Here is a 19,337-nt window from a genome sequence, read left to right as displayed (position 1 = left end):
CCTCTAGCACATCTTGCATCCGCGACTTAGACCGCGACTCGAGTCGCCATTCCCGCGGCTGTCAAATCTGTCGATTTCCGTAGCATAACTTGTACCCGCGACTGCAACAGCCGCGTAGAGAACTCAAAGTCGCGGCGCGACTCGTCAGTGTTACCCGGCGAAATCAAAGTGTAAACAAATCGATATTTGCAAGTGGCAACACTGAATCGGAAACCAGGGATGCGCTAAATCATTCGTTCTTTGGTGGTAAAAAATCTAGTTTTTTGTCGATGGTTAAGTTTTTCCTGTCAAAGTCAAAGAACTTTCAAATTTTGTCAGCATTTAATTATGGGAAAAAATATGAAAAAATGTAAGTAATAGAGCCTTATATAATTAATATTGATAATATTCCTTAAAATATATATTGTTTAAAAATTTCTGTTTAATAAACCTTTTAAATAAAATATTTTTGTAAGTAACTATAATAATGGAATTGCTATTATTGGGTTTGTTCTCATATTCCTGTTGTAAATAGTGTTTTTCTTTTTCAGAATAAGTTCAGCATTATCCTAGACACGATTGATATCCCAGCACCCAAAGGAAAATATTATTAACAGGAACGTGCCAACGGGACCCGAAGTGGAGATTCAGGAAAAGAAACACACTAGGCAAGCTTGTAGGTTTCAAACGCGGAGCTGTCCGCTTTTCTAAATTAACTAAGATGTGAGAACCGCTTTAGCTTTAAGAACACCACCGACGAAGTGAACTATTAATAATAACCCTAATGGTTATGGCGTACCTATCTAAGCTGCCACAGTAACTCTCAAATAAGTTTCATATAGTTTTTCTTGTGCCAATAATGGATGGCATGTGTGTGTACTGTGTACCTAACTGTTTATGATGTGACAAATTGATATGAGAAGTTTATTTCATAGTCCTCGATGAAGTCATGACCATATTTTATTGTCTTGTTTATAAACCAATTTTCTTTCCAGGGTGATATTTAATTGTCCTACGCCGCATGTCGAAGAAAAAGGAAGAGAGAAAATACTTTTCAAGGGTAATAAAGAAGATTCTTACAATTTCTCTATAGTGGTTCTAGATGTTAATATATATTAGGTTTAATAATAAGAAGTCGAATATTGCAAGAATATATAAGGCAAAGCAATATACTATTAATTTAAATATTGTTTTTTTTCTCTCCTGTATTTTTACCTGAAAAGAAACAAAAATAAAGTAGGTAGGTAAGTACCTAGAACTCCTAGAAGCCATGATTAATTAGCTCCCCAAGGCCCACTTCATACCTCATGCTGACAGCAACTTATCATAGCATGATCGTATCAGGCCCTGTCAAACATGAAGTGAAACATCTAGAACACGGGTTTGATCTAGAGGAGTTTCAATATGGTAGACCATATATTATGATAACCGTACCTATGCTACCTACGCAGACTATGACATGAGCGTAATAACTCCTTCAAAATATTGTTGGTCGGCTCGGTCCAGTCACGTCACGGTATGGTGTTGTCAGGGGACGGAATGGTTTAGTGGGTGATGACTGATAATATTTCATACAAAGCATGATTTTGAGCCGGACATGATCCTGTTATAGCCACGTATTACATCATTCTGTTACAGTACGATGCAGCGGGCACAGGCCACATGTACATAGGTATGTTTTGTTGAAGTCGAGGAAGGTTCCAAACGGTACCTAAATAGTAAGAGATTGTTGAAATTAGACATGTAACCGTGATCCTAAATATTACTACTAAGACTATGGCTTACTTAATAAGTTGGATAGTTTGTTTTGAACATTTGTACCTACCCACCTCATCGGCTTCATTTATGTACAAGCAAGCGGGCTCCGTTGTTAGGTTGATGAAAGTTTTGTGTAAGGAAGTCTTAGGATTACTTTTACAAACTTACGAACCTGAATTGAAATTTAAAAATCCTACATATGTACCTAATTACTTAATTGAGTACCTACAAACTAGCTGCTTGAAATTAAAGTTGTAAACATGATGGGTGTGTTGTGGTACTTGTAGGTATCACCGTGCATAATCAACATAAGAGTGCGTAAAACGCATTTAGTGATTGTTCCATACTTCCGTATTCCTTAGGGCAATAAGTAATTATACAAATTATATTATTACATAATATATGAAACTTGTTTTTAAGTTATAATTATCAAGAGTTTAGTTAAAAAAGTACAAGCAAACCACCCGCGAGAGCGAGTCGCGTTATAAAGTCGCGTAGACTTCGACTCGCGGATTGACATAAAGACGAGAGAATATTTTGTCTCAAAATAGGCAGTTGTGCTACGGATTTTAGTTCAAAGTCGCGATCGTTGTCATTTTCTGACAGTGACACCTGATCGCGAGTTTGTCGCGACTCTCGCGCGTGAGTTGTGCTGCCAACACGCGACAAGCCGCCAAGTCGCGCCGATCTGTCACTTCTCACGCCTGTCGCGGCCAGTTGTGCTAGAGGTGCTGATGTGACAACATACACTATAGGTAAGGTCAGCACCTCTAGCACAACTGGCCGCGACAGGCGTGAGAAGTGACAGATCGGCGCGACTTGGCGGCTTGTCGCGTGTTGGCAGCACAACTCACGCGCGAGAGTCGCGACAAACTCGCGATCAGGTGTCACTGTCAGAAAATGACAACGATCGCGACTTTGAACTAAAATCCGTAGCACAACTGCCTATTTTGAGACAAAATATTCTCTCGTCTTTATGTCAATCCGCGAGTCGAAGTCTACGCGACTTTATAACGCGACTCGCTCTCGCGGGTGGTTTGCTTGTACTTTTTTAACTAAACTCTTGATAATTATAACTTAAAAACAAGTTTCATATATTATGTAATAATATAATTTGTATAATTACTTATTGCCCTAAGGAATACGGAAGTATGGAACAATCACTAAATGCGTTTTACGCACTCTTATGTTGATTATGCACGGTGATACCTACAAGTACCACAACACACCCATCATGTTTACAACTTTAATTTCAAGCAGCTAGTTTGTAGGTACTCAATTAAGTAATTAGGTACATATGTAGGATTTTTAAATTTCAATTCAGGTTCGTAAGTTTGTAAAAGTAATCCTAAGACTTCCTTACACAAAACTTTCATCAACCTAACAACGGAGCCCGCTTGCTTGTACATAAATGAAGCCGATGAGGTGGGTAGGTACAAATGTTCAAAACAAACTATCCAACTTATTAAGTAAGCCATAGTCTTAGTAGTAATATTTAGGATCACGGTTACATGTCTAATTTCAACAATCTCTTACTATTTAGGTACCGTTTGGAACCTTCCTCGACTTCAACAAAACATACCTATGTACATGTGGCCTGTGCCCGCTGCATCGTACTGTAACAGAATGATGTAATACGTGGCTATAACAGGATCATGTCCGGCTCAAAATCATGCTTTGTATGAAATATTATCAGTCATCACCCACTAAACCATTCCGTCCCCTGACAACACCATACCGTGACGTGACTGGACCGAGCCGACCAACAATATTTTGAAGGAGTTATTACGCTCATGTCATAGTCTGCGTAGGTAGCATAGGTACGGTTATCATAATATATGGTCTACCATATTGAAACTCCTCTAGATCAAACCCGTGTTCTAGATGTTTCACTTCATGTTTGACAGGGCCTGATACGATCATGCTATGATAAGTTGCTGTCAGCATTAGGTATGAAGTGGGCCTTGGGGAGCTAATTAATCATGGCTTCTAGGAGTTCTAGGTACTTACCTACCTACTTTATTTTTGTTTCTTTTCAGGTAAAAATACAGGAGAGAAAAAAAACAATATTTAAATTAATAGTATATTGCTTTGCCTTATATATTCTTGCAATATTCGACTTCTTATTATTAAACCTAATATATATTAACATCTAGAACCACTATAGAGAAATTGTAAGAATCTTCTTTATTACCCTTGAAAAGTATTTTCTCTCTTCCTTTTTCTTCGACATGCGGCGTAGGACAATTAAATATCACCCTGGAAAGAAAATTGGTTTATAAACAAGACAATAAAATATGGTCATGACTTCATCGAGGACTATGAAATAAACTTCTCATATCAATTTGTCACATCATAAACAGTTAGGTACACAGTACACACACATGCCATCCATTATTGGCACAAGAAAAACTATATGAAACTTATTTGAGAGTTACTGTGGCAGCTTAGATAGGTACGCCATAACCATTAGGGTTATTATTAATAGTTCACTTCGTCGGTGGTGTTCTTAAAGCTAAAGCGGTTCTCACATCTTAGTTAATTTAGAAAAGCGGACAGCTCCGCGTTTGAAACCTACAAGCTTGCCTAGTGTGTTTCTTTTCCTGAATCTCCACTTCGGGTCCCGTTGGCACGTTCCTGTTAATAATATTTTCCTTTGGGTGCTGGGATATCAATCGTGTCTAGGATAATGCTGAACTTATTCTGAAAAAGAAAAACACTATTTACAACAGGAATATGAGAACAAACCCAATAATAGCAATTCCATTATTATAGTTACTTACAAAAATATTTTATTTAAAAGGTTTATTAAACAGAAATTTTTAAACAATATATATTTTAAGGAATATTATCAATATTAATTATATAAGGCTCTATTACTTACATTTTTTCATATTTTTTCCCATAATTAAATGCTGACAAAATTTGAAAGTTCTTTGACTTTGACAGGAAAAACTTAACCATCGACAAAAAACTAGATTTTTTACCACCAAAGAACGAATGATTTAGCGCATCCCTGGTTTCCGATTCAGTGTTGCCACTTGCAAATATCGATTTGTTTAGACTTTGATTTCGCCGGGTAACACTGACGAGTCGCGCCGCGACTTTGAGTTCTCTACGCGGCTGTTGCAGTCGCGGGTACAAGTTATGCTACGGAAATCGACAGATTTGACAGCCGCGGGAATGGCGACTCGAGTCGCGGTCTAAGTCGCGGATGCAAGATGTGCTAGAGGTGCAGTTGGGGTAAGTGCCCTCATGGGCTGCGCTTTTATACAACTAATTTATATTATTATTATTAAATATTTTGCTTTCTGTTATTTATAAAAAGTAGCGCGACTACTTAAATCACAAATCAAAATATTTTATACAAGTAAGTTTATTTGTTCCCTAGTTGCATAGATGGCAGCATCATCTCCTTGCTATATCGTAATCCCGTAAGGGATGTATATAGAAGGTGCAAACACGTAATATTGCTCGCAATTTAGAGTTGGTTTAAAAGGCCCAGCCTTTCAAAGATATCCTCGAGAATTTGGGACGGGCACCGCTGTGGCCGGGTGGTCTAGAGGTTGAGGGTGTTAGCCGCGTAGTTTAAGCGTAGTTTGGGCAAATTTTACGTCGCGCTGAATAGACTGCGCAAAGAAAATCCAAATAGCACTACCTAAGACATATGTTTTAAACAAAATGGGCACCTTTGCACCGGGTACGGCAGCTAGGGAGCGGCTTGTTTTTTGTAACTATTAATATTTATTGAATAAATATTCACATTATCAATAAAATTATCGACACCATCTAATTGTTATATTGATTGATTACAGCGTGCAGTGACCCATAACGGGCTGCGGCGCCAGCGCAGTTTTTATGCCTTTACTACTCGGGTCTCAGAAATAGCGCAAAGTTGAACTCTAGCACTTTGAAATAAAGTTCAAAATCATTGTGGAAAATATTACCTTTTCCTTATAAAGACTTAATTTTAATGCCCAATTAGAGGGGTGGGGAATTTTTATACGTGTCCAATTTTGCAGTTTGGGTTGTATTGAAATGCTGAGGTTGTTCACCCTTGTAGTACAATACTTACTTACATATGGTCTACTAGTTTAGGCATCTTAACTTGGGGCAGGCGAACCTGAACTGTAATAAAACTTTAATCATAAAATATAACAAAATGGCCTAATCTAGATGAGATTCGTATTGAGAGGTGAATGGACAGTTGGACACCATTACCTACTTACTTCTAATTACATATAAAAATGTACATATACTGATACTGAACTATAAGATCAATGCTACCGAATTTGTATTTGTGTTATTGTATACACAGCCGTATTTTTATTTTAAGATTTTTTTTTAACTGTTGAAACTACCAACATTTAACATTCGCCGCTTTGTCGAAAAAGCGCTCGTGGAGATCAATGTAATCGCCATAAGACTTGGTGCTTGTCTAATAAACGTCCAGTTTCCATAGAATGTTAATTACGTGGGAAGGGGCAGCGCAGGGCGGCGCATGTTCTCGCCATGGGAGAGATGGGACCCTTAGACAATGCCGTTTTACACTAAATGCTTTCTATTCAATGAGGTACGAGGCACTTTTTACTGTGTTTGACCTCACGGTGACCGTGAATCGGAAGCGAAAAGCGGTAAAGAGATGCATTTCATTCGCATTAACGCTTCAATTGCCTTAAGAATTGATTCTGCACGATGTTGAAATATCGTACTACAGGCACCTTTACACTACACAAGTCTCAAAGGATCAACTATTGCCAAAGCAATTACATATTTTTCTGTTTGATTAAAATATAACTAGCATCTTAAATCCGAGAGTATAAAAACTATGGTTTGCGAGTAATTATTACCACTGAGTACATACCATTACCTACTTCTATGACTAATAGTCAAAACCTATTTTATAGTTAATCTATCTGTATTTTTGAGTAAGTTATATGCACCCATATTTTTACACTTGACTGTACATACGTTCCAGGAGTTATTGTTCAAAGGATCAGCTTGACTTCGCTTCTTTTTAAAGCCTTTTACACAAAAGCCTTTAGACCCCAGGATCACAGTATAATTACCACTCGAGAATAGCCAAGACGCTTTCAGTTTCACTGGAACCCATGACGCGGGCTGACTGGCATGGCAACTTGCTATAGTCATTGCCAATTAAATCAGTGCTCAATACATTAGCGATTGAGTGTGCTTATAAAAGGCATTTAAGGGTAAAGGTCTGGGTATACAGAGGATCATTTAAAGCTGTCTTTCTACCAAGGGGAAGATTAAGGGAGGCGTGCGTTAATCATCCAATAGTATTGTATCCAGCGGAGCGGAGAAGTGAACCAGAGCATTGACGACGCCCTTCATCTCAGCTCATGTCTGTTCCTCAGTGGAAAGACAGCCTAAAGATGCAACTCAATTTCGTGAAAGAAATTGGTATGTCCAAGCAATACCACAAGTGTACCTTGGATTATGAATTCAATATTAATCAATACTCAGTTCTACATGACATCAAACTTGTCTTAAAGGGCCTCTGCAATGTTGGCTTCGGCTCCACGCAAGCCTCCCAAAGGTCCGGGACCCCATGGTCCCGAGATATGGTGAGACATACAAATATTAATCTGAATGATGATAAGATAAGTAAGAAGGCAAGAGCGCTCAGGAAAAAGTGGGAGTCTCTCGTAGAGACGGAGAGCTGTCGCACTGTCGCGCTGATCTACGGATACAGATGTTGTGACTATTGCCTAATGTTTAGATTCACTCCCAGTGTATAAGCAGCCTTACCACTGGCGTTGACCATGCACAACTCTGTATGACTTGTATGAATGATAAGGCTCCCCCTGGAGTCGCCACGCCCCCTATTGTAACATAGCTACGTCATGCGGAGGGGCTAAGACAGAACGAATTCGTCATGGTTCTAAAGGAGGCAGTAGACTCATTTTTATGGTAAATCGAACTATGTGCAAGTGCAGGGGATTCTTACGGGTCTTGTGAATACACTCAGCAGCAGAAGGTGCTAAACGGGCCAGGTGTTCAAAATGATCTCGACGTGACTTTATTGCTATGAGAATAAGAGCGTGTGGGAGCGTTCAAGTATTACGTAACGCAATTTTTGGACATTTTTGACCCCCCCTCCCCCCATGTAACGCGCCGTAACGTTTTTCTGTACGCACTTTTCCTGAGAAGGTTACTGTGATATGGGTTTTCTCTGGTACGCAAGATTATGTGTTTGTGTAGGTATAAATCTAAAACTTTTGAAATGACAAATAGTACATTACAAACTTGCAAGCAAGTTGCTTTTCGGTGAAGGAAAACATCATGAGGAAACCGGACTAGTCCCAATAAGGCCTAATAGTTTCCCCTTTGGGTTGGAAGGTCAGATGGCAGTCGCTTTCGTAAAAACTAATGCACGTCAATTCTCGGGATTAGTTTTCAAGCGGATCCCAGGCTCCCATGAGCCGTGGCAAAATGCCGGGACAACGCGAGGAAGAAGAAGAGAATGTTAATTACAAGATGAAACTATCATGTAAGCCCTCAGGGTTGATCGTCGAACACATGAGTCACTCGTCCTGTCACGGCGCGCGCGCAGTATCTGTATCAACTCTCGCCCTGCTGCGCTCTACATGACACCTTTGAGTTATGTTTGGGCCTTTTATGACCCGGCGGAATGAGCGGCGGGTCTTTAGTTTCAATTTTTTTGCAAAATATGTATACATATCTCCTTTCTTAAGTGATATTATCGTTAAAATCTATGAGGCTATTATTTCATGGTACGGTTAGCAAAACTTTTAGCTTACCATACACATTTGTATGCAGGTGTGCCAAGCTAATAACTTTGCTGATTCTACATTACCCTATGTGTTTATTGTTTATTTATTTTCTGGCAAAAAAAAACAAATTAATTCAGCTTTCTCCCAAAGTTACAAGATCTCGCAACGAGATACCTTATTGTCATTGTTTAGAACGTTAAGATTGTATTCTCTTTAATCAAAGAAAATGACAGGTATTTAAAATTGTTAAATAATCATCATCATTCGCTTGCCCTTTTCCCATCACTTGGGGTCGGCGCAGCATGTCTTTTTCCTCCATACCTCTCTGTCGTTCGCCAATTCATCATTCACCTGCTTCTTTCTATACCATCTCTCACACAATCCATTCACCTTTTCCTCGGTTTTCCTTCCTCCTTACATCCCTCATTTTTAATACCTTTCGCGTCACATGACTTTCATCCCTCCGCATTACATGTCCGTACCACGCTACGCGATTTGATAGTCATCATCATCTTCTTCGCGTTATCCCGGCAACTTGGCCGGCTCATTGGCAACTAATCCCATGAATTGGCAAAGGCAGTTTTTATGAAAGCGACTGCCATCTGACCTTCCAACCCGGAGGGCGATATGATAGTGCTGGAATTTAAAATTAATTACTCGTAATTCTTCACGGTGTAAGTATTTGGGTTCAAAGAGGAGCGCACCTCAGCGAGATCCGAGGCCATCGCCCCTCGATCACGAGGTTTTTTACACGAATATTTCGTTAAGTGCCACACATAGTTACTATAGCCAACTATAGCCTTTGCTATAGCCACGGCGCATGTGATGTAATAGCTTATTGGATCTATATAAGATACAGTTCTAATTTGAATATCGATATTGTGAGAACGCTCCGGGAGGCGTAGATAGCTTAGATTTATTTTTTGTACTTACTGTTGTTTTCATATTTTTAATGCAACAACAGTGTGTTAGTTACAGAATAAATTATTTTACCTAATGGTTTCCTCAATGCGGATTGGGGACTTCACATACACCTTTGAATTTCTTCGCAGATGTATTGCAGGTTTCCTCACGATAGGGACTATAGCCCAAGCCCTCTCGCGCTCGAGAGGAGGCCTGTGCCCAGCAGTGGGACGTATATAGGCTGAGATGATGATGATGATGATGAATGGTTTCCTTGTTCCCCACGATCGATATTAAAATTTTTGTAACATCTCGCTAATCACTACACCTTATAAAACGGAAGTCCCATGCCGCGTCTGTCTGTTTGTGTGTATGTACGTTCACGATAAACTTAAAAACCACTCAATAGATTTTTATGAGGTTTTTAATAATCAATTGAATGATTCTTGTAATTTGTTAAGCCGAGATGGGTCGCTAATATCACAAAAATAAAATAACTACCTGCTCATTTCAGTATTTTTGATTCCCAACTTTTCAAAATTTTTGTGCCATTGTCACGGGCTCTTATTAGAACAGATGCAATATACCTGATTTTGATAAACTACCTTCCATTTCGATACTGTGTCTATTTATGTTTAGGTATACTATGTAACGGTTGTAGTGTACTAAAATGTACTAAGAATTTTATTAGGGAATAAGTCGGTCTAGTACAGCGGAGGGAATTGCGTCTTTTTGACTTTAGTATATGTACTACACAAGTAACACAAGCCTACTTGGTACGAGTAAGTGTTGCTAAAGTATAAATTGCTTTTATATATTTACCATTTTCAAAATGATCCCGCTTTCGAAATTACCCCACCTTAATGGAAAACTCTACTTCCTTTTAAGTTAACCAGCCTGAGCAACTTCATGGTCTCAAATTTCCACAACTTGTTCGCTTAGCATACAATGGTAGTAAAAATCTAGTTTGCTATCAATTCGTCGCATTAATTGGTGGTTGTAGTTTGTAGGGACGCCGAGTATGGGCGGGGAATCCGCGCCTGTGCTTCCGCGTGAAGCAAAAACTGAGAACATGGGAGGGAATACCGGCGGTCATACAAACTGGATGTGGATGGTTGGGTCAGTTCTATTGAAAAATCCTTCAGGTTCGAGCAGAATCTATAGAATCTTCTTCGGGCACCATAGGGGATGCCATTCAGACCAAGTGCTTTCTAAATCTGATCTGCTTTAAATATGTCAGAAGACTCAGAAGGAGGGTTTTATGGCTTAATTTTTTTTAATCATTATGCTCACTAAGTAAGGTACCTAGGTTAAGGAAATGGGAAAAGAAAAAGCCGATTAAAGTAGGGACATTTTGTTTAAAACTTTGTCTTCCCGTTTTATCCTATTAATTGTATTAAGTTATTTACACTGGTCTGAATCAGTCGTAGAGCAATTCTCGTGAAATTTTGTGAGCAGGTTGGATATGGATAATTATACGATTTTTTTTAGTCAATATAGTGTTTTCTAAGCGGCGAAGTTATGAGAACGCGAGATCTACAGCACACAGAGCCACTATAAAATCTACCTTTTTCTTCTTATAATATTTTATTTCATTTTGTACAGGCTAGCGGCATCGATGGCTGAACCTTAATTGCACTGAACTGCGCGCGCGCAGAAAAAGCAGCCGCCTGCGTCACCGCGGGTTAGATACTCTGTGACAACTTGTTTATACGGGCAATTAGGCAATATTTGCGAAAAGTAGGATAATGGTCAATATCTAAAAAACTGTAAGCAAAAAGATTAAATCAAAAGTACATTAATCATTTTACAATTCGAAACCAAATTCCAAAATCTGCAGACTTTATTCCTTATGGTCACTTGCATCATCCCACTAACCCGGAGTTAACCAGTTAAACCGTTAACCTAGTGTCAAATTGTACCGGTAACCATGGTAGCTCCAGGTTTAGTTTAGGCTCTTTGAGTCGGACCGCTCTAAGTTTCCCGCCAAGTGCTACGCCCAGTTGGGCACTTCCAGCCAACTCCAGCCGTGCCTTTGACATTATTACTAGCTTGATACTGCTGTTTTAGTTGGAATTAATACTGATTTCTATCTAGTAACGTAAACACTATCTTTTAAGGACCGCAATAACTTTAATTGGGTAAGCTCATCGACATAGAATCAAACACCACGTTTATAGCTCAGCTTTCGACACTGGTAGTTGGAACTTATTCACTAACAGTTAAAGACCTTTTGCCTCAGATATACCAGTATACTATTATGTTAAGAGGTTTAGTTGTTGTGCTAATATATGGTACATATACCTATCAATGGAAGATGGCCGAGAAATGCAGATTTTCCGTCAGCAAGGTCATCATGGTTCACAACAGATATAAACAAAACGATGAAGACATTAATTACACAATTCGTGTTCAATTCAGAAGCTGGACAAAGAGGGAGTCTAGGGTTGCCATGTCAGGATTTCCCTGACATATGGTAACCCTTGTGAGATACCGGGCTGAGTATTTTCGGCGCTTGTAATCCTGTTTTGTATTGTTATGTGGGACTAAGACGATTTGTGTAGGATTCTCCTCTCTCTGTCCGCCTAGCCTTTATCCTATCATTTGGGGTAGGCTCTCCTAGTGCTTCTTCGCCAGGACGCTCTGTCCCGGGTTGTCTCAGTGACATTTGCATCTTTCATGTCCTTGTTTATGGTAGCTATCCATGTTTGGCGGGGTCTTCCTCTTCCTCTTTTGGAAGATTCTCCTATAATATTTATATTATTTAGATAGTCACATTTACACCGTATTGCTAGAGGCAATATCTCGTTAATCAGTTGCAAAAACACCCAGTTTCTCCGATCAGTTTAAGTGCGATTGCCCATTAAAACCTAGCACTCTGCCGTATAATTATCTGGTTAGCTCAGGTCAGTATGTCGGCTACTACGAGGACCCACTTTGCATTGAAATGGTGCAACTATCTGTTTTAAAACGACACAATTCAATATAAAACTCATACAAGTTACGTCCTTTTGTGTTTGAGTAAACTGCAATTATTGTAACGCTCGAAACTGAAAGGTCTTATCTCCGTATAATACACATAGAGAATGAGTCATTTAGATACTATAATGTAAAGTTGAGATCACTTAAGGCAACAATTCGCTCTAGGACAATGGGATGATTGGCACTGTGGCCTGGTTATGAAGGTAACAGGTACGAAGTGTCAATTTAGGAACCCGATTTCTGTGTACAGGTTTGTACGGAAAATTATTTGTGAAACTAGTTGTGAATGAATTTATTAGGGTCATCGCAGCTAATAAATCTATATATCATTTTTCTATTGGATTATTCCGAATATAAAATTTTTCACCTTTGTATTACGTGTCATAACTATAAGCTATTTCTTTGTATCTACCTACATGTGTATACAAGTAATATAAAAAGAGGTTTAAATGTATGCTTAATACCTATTGCATCACTTTTTGGAATAAATATTGAAAGTCTGACTAGAGCTCAAAATTGACCAGAATTGTGCCGCGAGCGACTCCATGGTACAGCGGCGCGTATGTTGACAACGCCCAATAATATTATATGGCCGCACAAAAGTTTTGACATAAGTAGTATAGAAATTATAAATTTTGATTTTAACCAACTTTTGAAATGAAATGCAATGAAAAGCTTTATTTCAAAAAACTAGCATACATACTAATAATAGTATTATGTACACACAACTTCTATTAACACAACTTTTTTTAATATCGGGAAATTGTGTATCGGGTAATATGCAAAGCCAGATATAAGCTTCAGACATATTGACCGTTTGTCGAAGCCAAGTCAATAATTATATTCCGTCGCTGACTTTACGTGTCTTATCGTAATATTCCTTTATCCTTGTTATCGACCAGTATCAGTTTACCAGTATAAAACAGGAGCCCGCTAAACCGAGCAGAAGTTTATTAGCTGAGTAAAATAGGACAGATGTAAACCGAAATGAGTAACCGTCCGATCTGGCCGTAACTCGATTTCGGCGTAAATATCAAACGAGCGACGTTTCAGGTCACTCGGACAATAGTCGAGGTGTGATTCTGGGTGCTGGGGAGATGATGGCGTTTTTAAATTGTTCAGTATTTATGTACTTACTAGCTTTTGCCTGGGACTTCGACAAATTTCAACTGAATTCAGCGGTTTAAGCGTGAAGAGGTAACAGACAGACAGACACTGTGGTATTTATAATATTAAGCATGGATTGTGTAGATACGCAAAGCGGTAGCCGAGTGGATCTTACATCCAACTTTCGTCCGGAGGTCGCGGGTTCAAATTCTGGCTCATACCAATAATTTTTTCAGAACATGTGTACAGAATATCATTTGAAATTTAGCAGTCCCTAACCGGCATTGGACCATCGTGGGGACTATTATAGCCACAGCCCAAACCCTATACTTTCAAGAAAATTAGGAGATAGGTACCGTTTTGTGCTGGAAAATACCGTTTGGATAAAAAAAATTGTGTTATCCAGAATAGGTTTGTTACGCCGACGCATGAAAACTTGCAACTCGATCTATATTCCATTCGGTTAAGCGAGCACGGGTGAGTCGGTCAACGGGCACCAACCTAATGTGACATTCACCACAGTCTAGCTGGCAGTTATCTAGAATCTAGATAATCGACCGCAAGTAGAGACAGAGACATGTCAGAGTTAATGGCAGTACCTATGGCAACCCTACGAAGGTTACTGTATGCGCGCTGAAGAGCGCACGTATAATGGTTTGTTGGAGCGATCAATTCAGCAAGCGTTTGTAATACTGGTGTCAAACTGGGACAGGTTCCTGAAACCGCGCGTCCCAGTTACAATTAGGTGCGCGCACGCAGCCGGCGATCAGATGTGCATTAGCGCATGATGTCATCCACCAGTTGGATCGTTTGACAATTTAACCAGGGCAATGCCTTTTTGGTCGGCTGTCATCGTTTTAGTAAAATATCAATCAAATGTGGGGCTTTAGCAACTCGTCCCGCGAAATAGGTCATAATAATTAACCCTACTTCTTTTCAGAGATGGATTTTCAAAATATTTGTCCACGTGCCAAATTTCAACAAGGGCAGTTCAATTGTTTAACCATGATAAGGTCCCTGGCAGACGGAAAGATAAACTTACTATCGTAATTCACATAATAAGGATGGATGTGAAAGAAGAAATAGAACTGCAAAAGCATCATAGTTAGTTAGTTTGTTTTTCTAGGTATTTCCCACAAATCTACAGCCATTGTATGTTGTGAAAAATCATCTTATTAATCATTGCTAATCTTTCCTTCGATGGACACTATATGAAACCGGATATGTTGTATGTACCGGTTAAGGAGCCCTGCTCTGAGCAGAGCCCGATATGCTCTCGTACAACTCACATTATCGGTATTTTGAACTGCTCTGTACCTATATTATTTCTCTTCATTAGTAAAGTTTTCGACATTTTGTCGTTTCTAGTTTCCGAACTTTAGTTTGCATATCTACTGGTATATGGTGTCAATTTGATGTGGTACTACCGCTAAGGAACCTTAGTTTGAGCATAGCCCGACATGCTCTTGGTTGGTTCACATTATATCTGTGTATTAATCTGCTCTGCGAGTAACAGCGCATGACAGCCGCAGCCGTCAAGCGGACGCGTTTTTGCGCCTGCGTCTAATATGGTCGCAAATGACTGGCTTTAATAAATAAACCCACTAAAGGACTTCAATAATCGTCCTTCTAAATCCAACGTTAATATCTGATTGGCAAGGAACGTTTTCACTTGGAGTAATAAGGGCAGTAAGGACGTTGGAAATTATATCTTATTGGTAGTCACCACATGAGTTGAGTTACTTGAGTTAGTGTGAGAGTGCCCTAAGGAGTTTATGATGGTATCGAGTGCTTCCTTGATCGCGAGATGCATTTGAAATCTTCGTACTATTTATTGCTACTTATTTAGTTTTTCATTGAAAATAATTGGTCGAACTACTGAATGTAGTTTTTGCCAGAACGTATCTCTTCAGTTATACCCACTCTTTAATTTCGTTATAATTTTCCCACTCTTTTACTCTTCCACTCTTTAGTACCCAACCCACAACACAAGCCTTATTGAGCTTGCTGTGGAACTAGGTCGAGCTGTTATTATTATTATTTATTTATTGTATGTATATGTATATTTTTCTGAACCTTAAGACTAGCGCATGTTACTATTATAAAGAGAATTAAGACTTAAGCCAACTTAATTTACAAAATCAGCGTAAGAAGGAAAGAAAACACAGACGATTGTGTATAATGAATACCAAAACTAGATTTTGACGTGTAGGCTTTCTGGTTAAACCGGCACCGTCACAAAATAGAGCAAAACCTCGAATCAATGAAACTCGTGCCGCAAACAAAAAGAAGGGCAGAAAACTAGTTCCACTCAGTGTCATTGTCTCCTCTTCCACAAAACACAGTCATCAAGATGACTGACTCACCGACGTCTTTCTCAAAACATGTTCACCGTACAGTGCCACGTCGAAATGTCCCTTCATTAAAGAGTTCCATAGTGACATAAGACGTACTTTTTTAAGACATGTTCACCATAGTAAATTGCCACTCAAATTTGTTCTTTATTTAAAAAGTTCCATAGCGACATACGTCGTTTTTGATTAAAGATACAACAAAGTCCAAATGTCGTTTCTATAAAGAGTTCCATAGCAACATACTTCGTTTTTGAATAAAGAATAGACCAGTATAGTACGGATCGCAAAAACCGGCGCTGGCTTCCTGTGGTCAATGGGTAGACTCGTTTGAAACGTGATCAACTCATTGGTTAGGTAATGATGAGCTTGATTGGGTTATATATAGCAGAAGCGTGGCTACTATCGATCTTTTATCGGTTTTATAGAGCGATTAATAGATAAATGGACGTAAATGTATTTAATTTATACAGATTACTTAAAATTACACAACTATTAACTAACACAAAAACTATTCACAAAATTCGCCCCGCGCCCCAATAAATCGAAAAATATATGGTTGATATATATTATTATTATAAATTTAATAATTTTGGATTAAAGATTCTCACTTAAGAATAATCTCGAATCGCAGTAAATAGTCTTCGTCGTTAGTTTTCAACTTAACCAAGTTGAAATAAAAATAATAGTTATTTGTTTTACTCCTCGGGCATTGATATCCGATCAGGCGAAAGATTTCAAAATTGAACCATGATCGTAGCGAGAGTCTCGATTAGAGAAATCTTGAGCGTTGCTAAGTTTTCACCACACCTTCAAATCAAGAGTGAACAGGCACCTTCTGGGCGAGCTCGCTCCATCGTAGGCCACGTCTACGCCTCGGCTAGTCTGTGGCCATGAGTAAACCCATGCATAATAAAAAAAAAAAAAAAAAAAACATCAATGCGAGGAGAACTACTACTAGCTAGCACTAGCTGTAAAACTTTGCAAATTATATCCAAAAGAGTGCGTTGCCGGCCTTTTATATGGGAGTACGTTTTTACTTGAAGGTTTGAAGGTCCGGACCGGAATAGCGCGAACATCACTTTCAACTCAACGGTTTTCCACTGGAATCTTTGTCCTGCCGTTTTTTACTTCTTTTTAGTCTAGTAAGGGGTCATCCATTAATTACATCACACGTTTAGGGGGAGGGAGGGGGTCAAGAAAATGTGACATATTGTGACATGGGGGAGGGGGGAGACACAAACTTTGTGACGTCACTTTAACTTCATCAGTAACCGAAATTTTATTTAAATTATTTTTTTCGCTGTACATTTAAATCACAAGTTTTTAAAACGATAATCGTTTTTATTCGTTTAATTTTCTTTCCTAAGCAGTTTTAGGTTATAAAATTACTAATATTAATATCATCAAAAATATTAATAATACTTATAGTTCGTTTTTTTAGCATTAGAAAGAACTTGGAAGAAGATAAGCGATTTTGGCATGTCTTTTAATTGAAAAAATCTTACTAAAAATCAGGAACTATCATTTATGAAAGCAGAAGAATATAAATGATCGTATTAGATTCATAATTGTTACATTTTTGCCGTAACTTATTTTTAAAATGTGTTTTTCAATTAAAAGACACTTCAAGATTGTTTACCTAATTTCTAATGCTAAACCTACTTACTTAATTCGATTTGGCGATTTTGTAGAAAAAATGTGACGTCACACTAGGGGGGAGGGGTTTGCCAAATGTGACCAAGAATGACAAGGAGGGGGGAGGGGTCAAAAAACCTAGAAATTCGTGTGACGTAATTAATGGATGACCCCTAAGTTAGATCAGCATTAGATTAGTTAAGCAGTGGTGGCCGAGTGGATATGACGTCTGACTTTCAATTCGGAGGTCGCGGGTTCAAATCCTGGCTCGTACCAATGAGTTTTTCGGAACTTATGTACGAAATATCATTTGATTTTACCACTAGCTTTTCGGTGAAGGAAAACATCGTGAGGAAACCTGCATACATCTGCGAAGAAATTCAAAAGGTGTATGTGAAGTCCCCAATCCGCATTGGGCTAGCGTGGGGACTATAGCCCAAGCCCTCTCGCGCATGAGAGGAGGCCTGTGCTTAGCAGTGGGACGTATATAGGCTGAAATGATGATGATGAATGATGAAGTTAGATCAGATCTAGTCAACATGTTTTTGTGTAATATCACACGTTTAGCGCACGGCATTAAGCTCCGGAAGCAAGACGTTTGGCGAGTGTGAACGCCCCGCCCTCGCACTTCGCACTCATCAGGTGCACGCCAACGATAATCGTTTAAGCACGCCGCACACTCGGGGAGACGGATATTACGAACATTTACTTTGGCACACTAAATTTCACAGTTCTCCTTCGAGACCGACTTCAGTACGCGACAACATTTTCATCTTCGCCATTTAGATGGTCGGCAGCCTTCAACTGTGCGTTTCTCCAGAACTAATCTGTGGAATTAACCCGCGCTATTTCCGGACCGATAGGGCCTTCAGACCTTCAAGAAAGGAGGGTAGTCACATCTTAAATGCTGGCAACACACTTGCAACCTCTTGTGAGTTGCAGAAGTCTATGGGCGAGGGTAAACCGTCTGCTCGTTTACCTATTTTTTTTTCTAGCCTACTGCTGGGCTAAGGCCTCCCCTCGTTTACCTCCTACACCATAAAAAAGTTAAGATTAAATGGGAATATCGCAGGGATGACGAATGCAGTCAACGAATGGCTGATCGTTGGATAACTTTAAAAAGACGTCCGGGCGAGCCCAGAACCGAACCGCCAGAACACAAATAGGTACCTAAGGGTAACTATAGAATAGAGTAAATAGGTCGCGTTCTGTCGCTGTCGCAATCTATAAATTGTAAATACAGATGTCATTCTCAATGAAAAAATCAACAATGATCAACTATCTACCTATCTCGTAGAGTATTTAGTAACTGGAGATGTCATCGCTGTCATTTTCTTTACGAAACAGTCTGCTGAATTTTGCGGGGGAGGGGACGTCAAATGTATTTCTACATGATTTGTATGTAACGTACAAATAGCCTTGTCAGCCCATAAAAAAGTTTGCACAATTGTGCAAGTTTTTCGGCAGAGGGGTAAGCTCTTAATGGCCACTCCAGTTATTAAATGCTCTAAGACCTATCTATAACATGCAATGGCACGTACTGGTCGATTATTCATTCTATTCCCTTTTCCTAAGTTGTGTCGTTTTTCGTTATGTTTCTGTTTTTCTCCTGTGAGTATGCGCCGTACAGTGGTTAATACAGTCGAGCGTAATTTCTCCACATCCGCGCTACCATTACCCGCACTAAGGAAGAGCCCAAACACGGTGTTTACATTTGTAATGCGCTCAGCTCTAGCATGTGTTGGCGTTAGACTAAATTTACGAAGAGGCTAGCGCAAAATTATACTTCTTATAATATATTTTACAGTACATATGCATGGTCAATTATGGTTCTATTTTCCCGCACTAGTGCGTAAAATAG

The 19,337-nt window shown here is 39.1% G+C and overlaps 2 protein-coding genes and 1 long non-coding RNA gene across 3 annotated transcripts in view; 1 reads left to right on the top strand and 2 right to left on the bottom strand.

Moving 5' to 3' along the window:
* Nucleotides 1-19,337, bottom strand: part of LOC134665450 (protein outspread) — a 417,047-nt gene that overhangs the window by 49,300 nt on the left and 348,410 nt on the right. The gene's annotated exons all lie outside the window — the stretch shown is intronic.
* LOC134665434 (uncharacterized) overlaps nt 1-19,337 on the top strand; it is a 579,666-nt gene that overhangs the window by 473,947 nt on the left and 86,382 nt on the right. The window lies entirely within an intron of this gene.
* On the bottom strand, nt 3,805-4,968 carry LOC134665627 (uncharacterized). Its single transcript, XR_010098405.1, has 2 exons — nt 4,316-4,968; nt 3,805-3,996 (listed from the first exon to the last, which is right to left on the bottom strand). It is a non-coding gene; the product is annotated as an uncharacterized LOC134665627 (long non-coding RNA).

Source organism: Cydia fagiglandana, chromosome 6, assembly GCF_963556715.1.
Source record: "Cydia fagiglandana chromosome 6, ilCydFagi1.1, whole genome shotgun sequence".
Lineage (NCBI taxonomy): Eukaryota > Metazoa > Arthropoda > Insecta > Lepidoptera > Tortricidae > Cydia > Cydia fagiglandana.
Note: the sequence above shows the minus strand (reverse complement) of the source record. Positions and strands in the feature narration are given on the sequence as shown.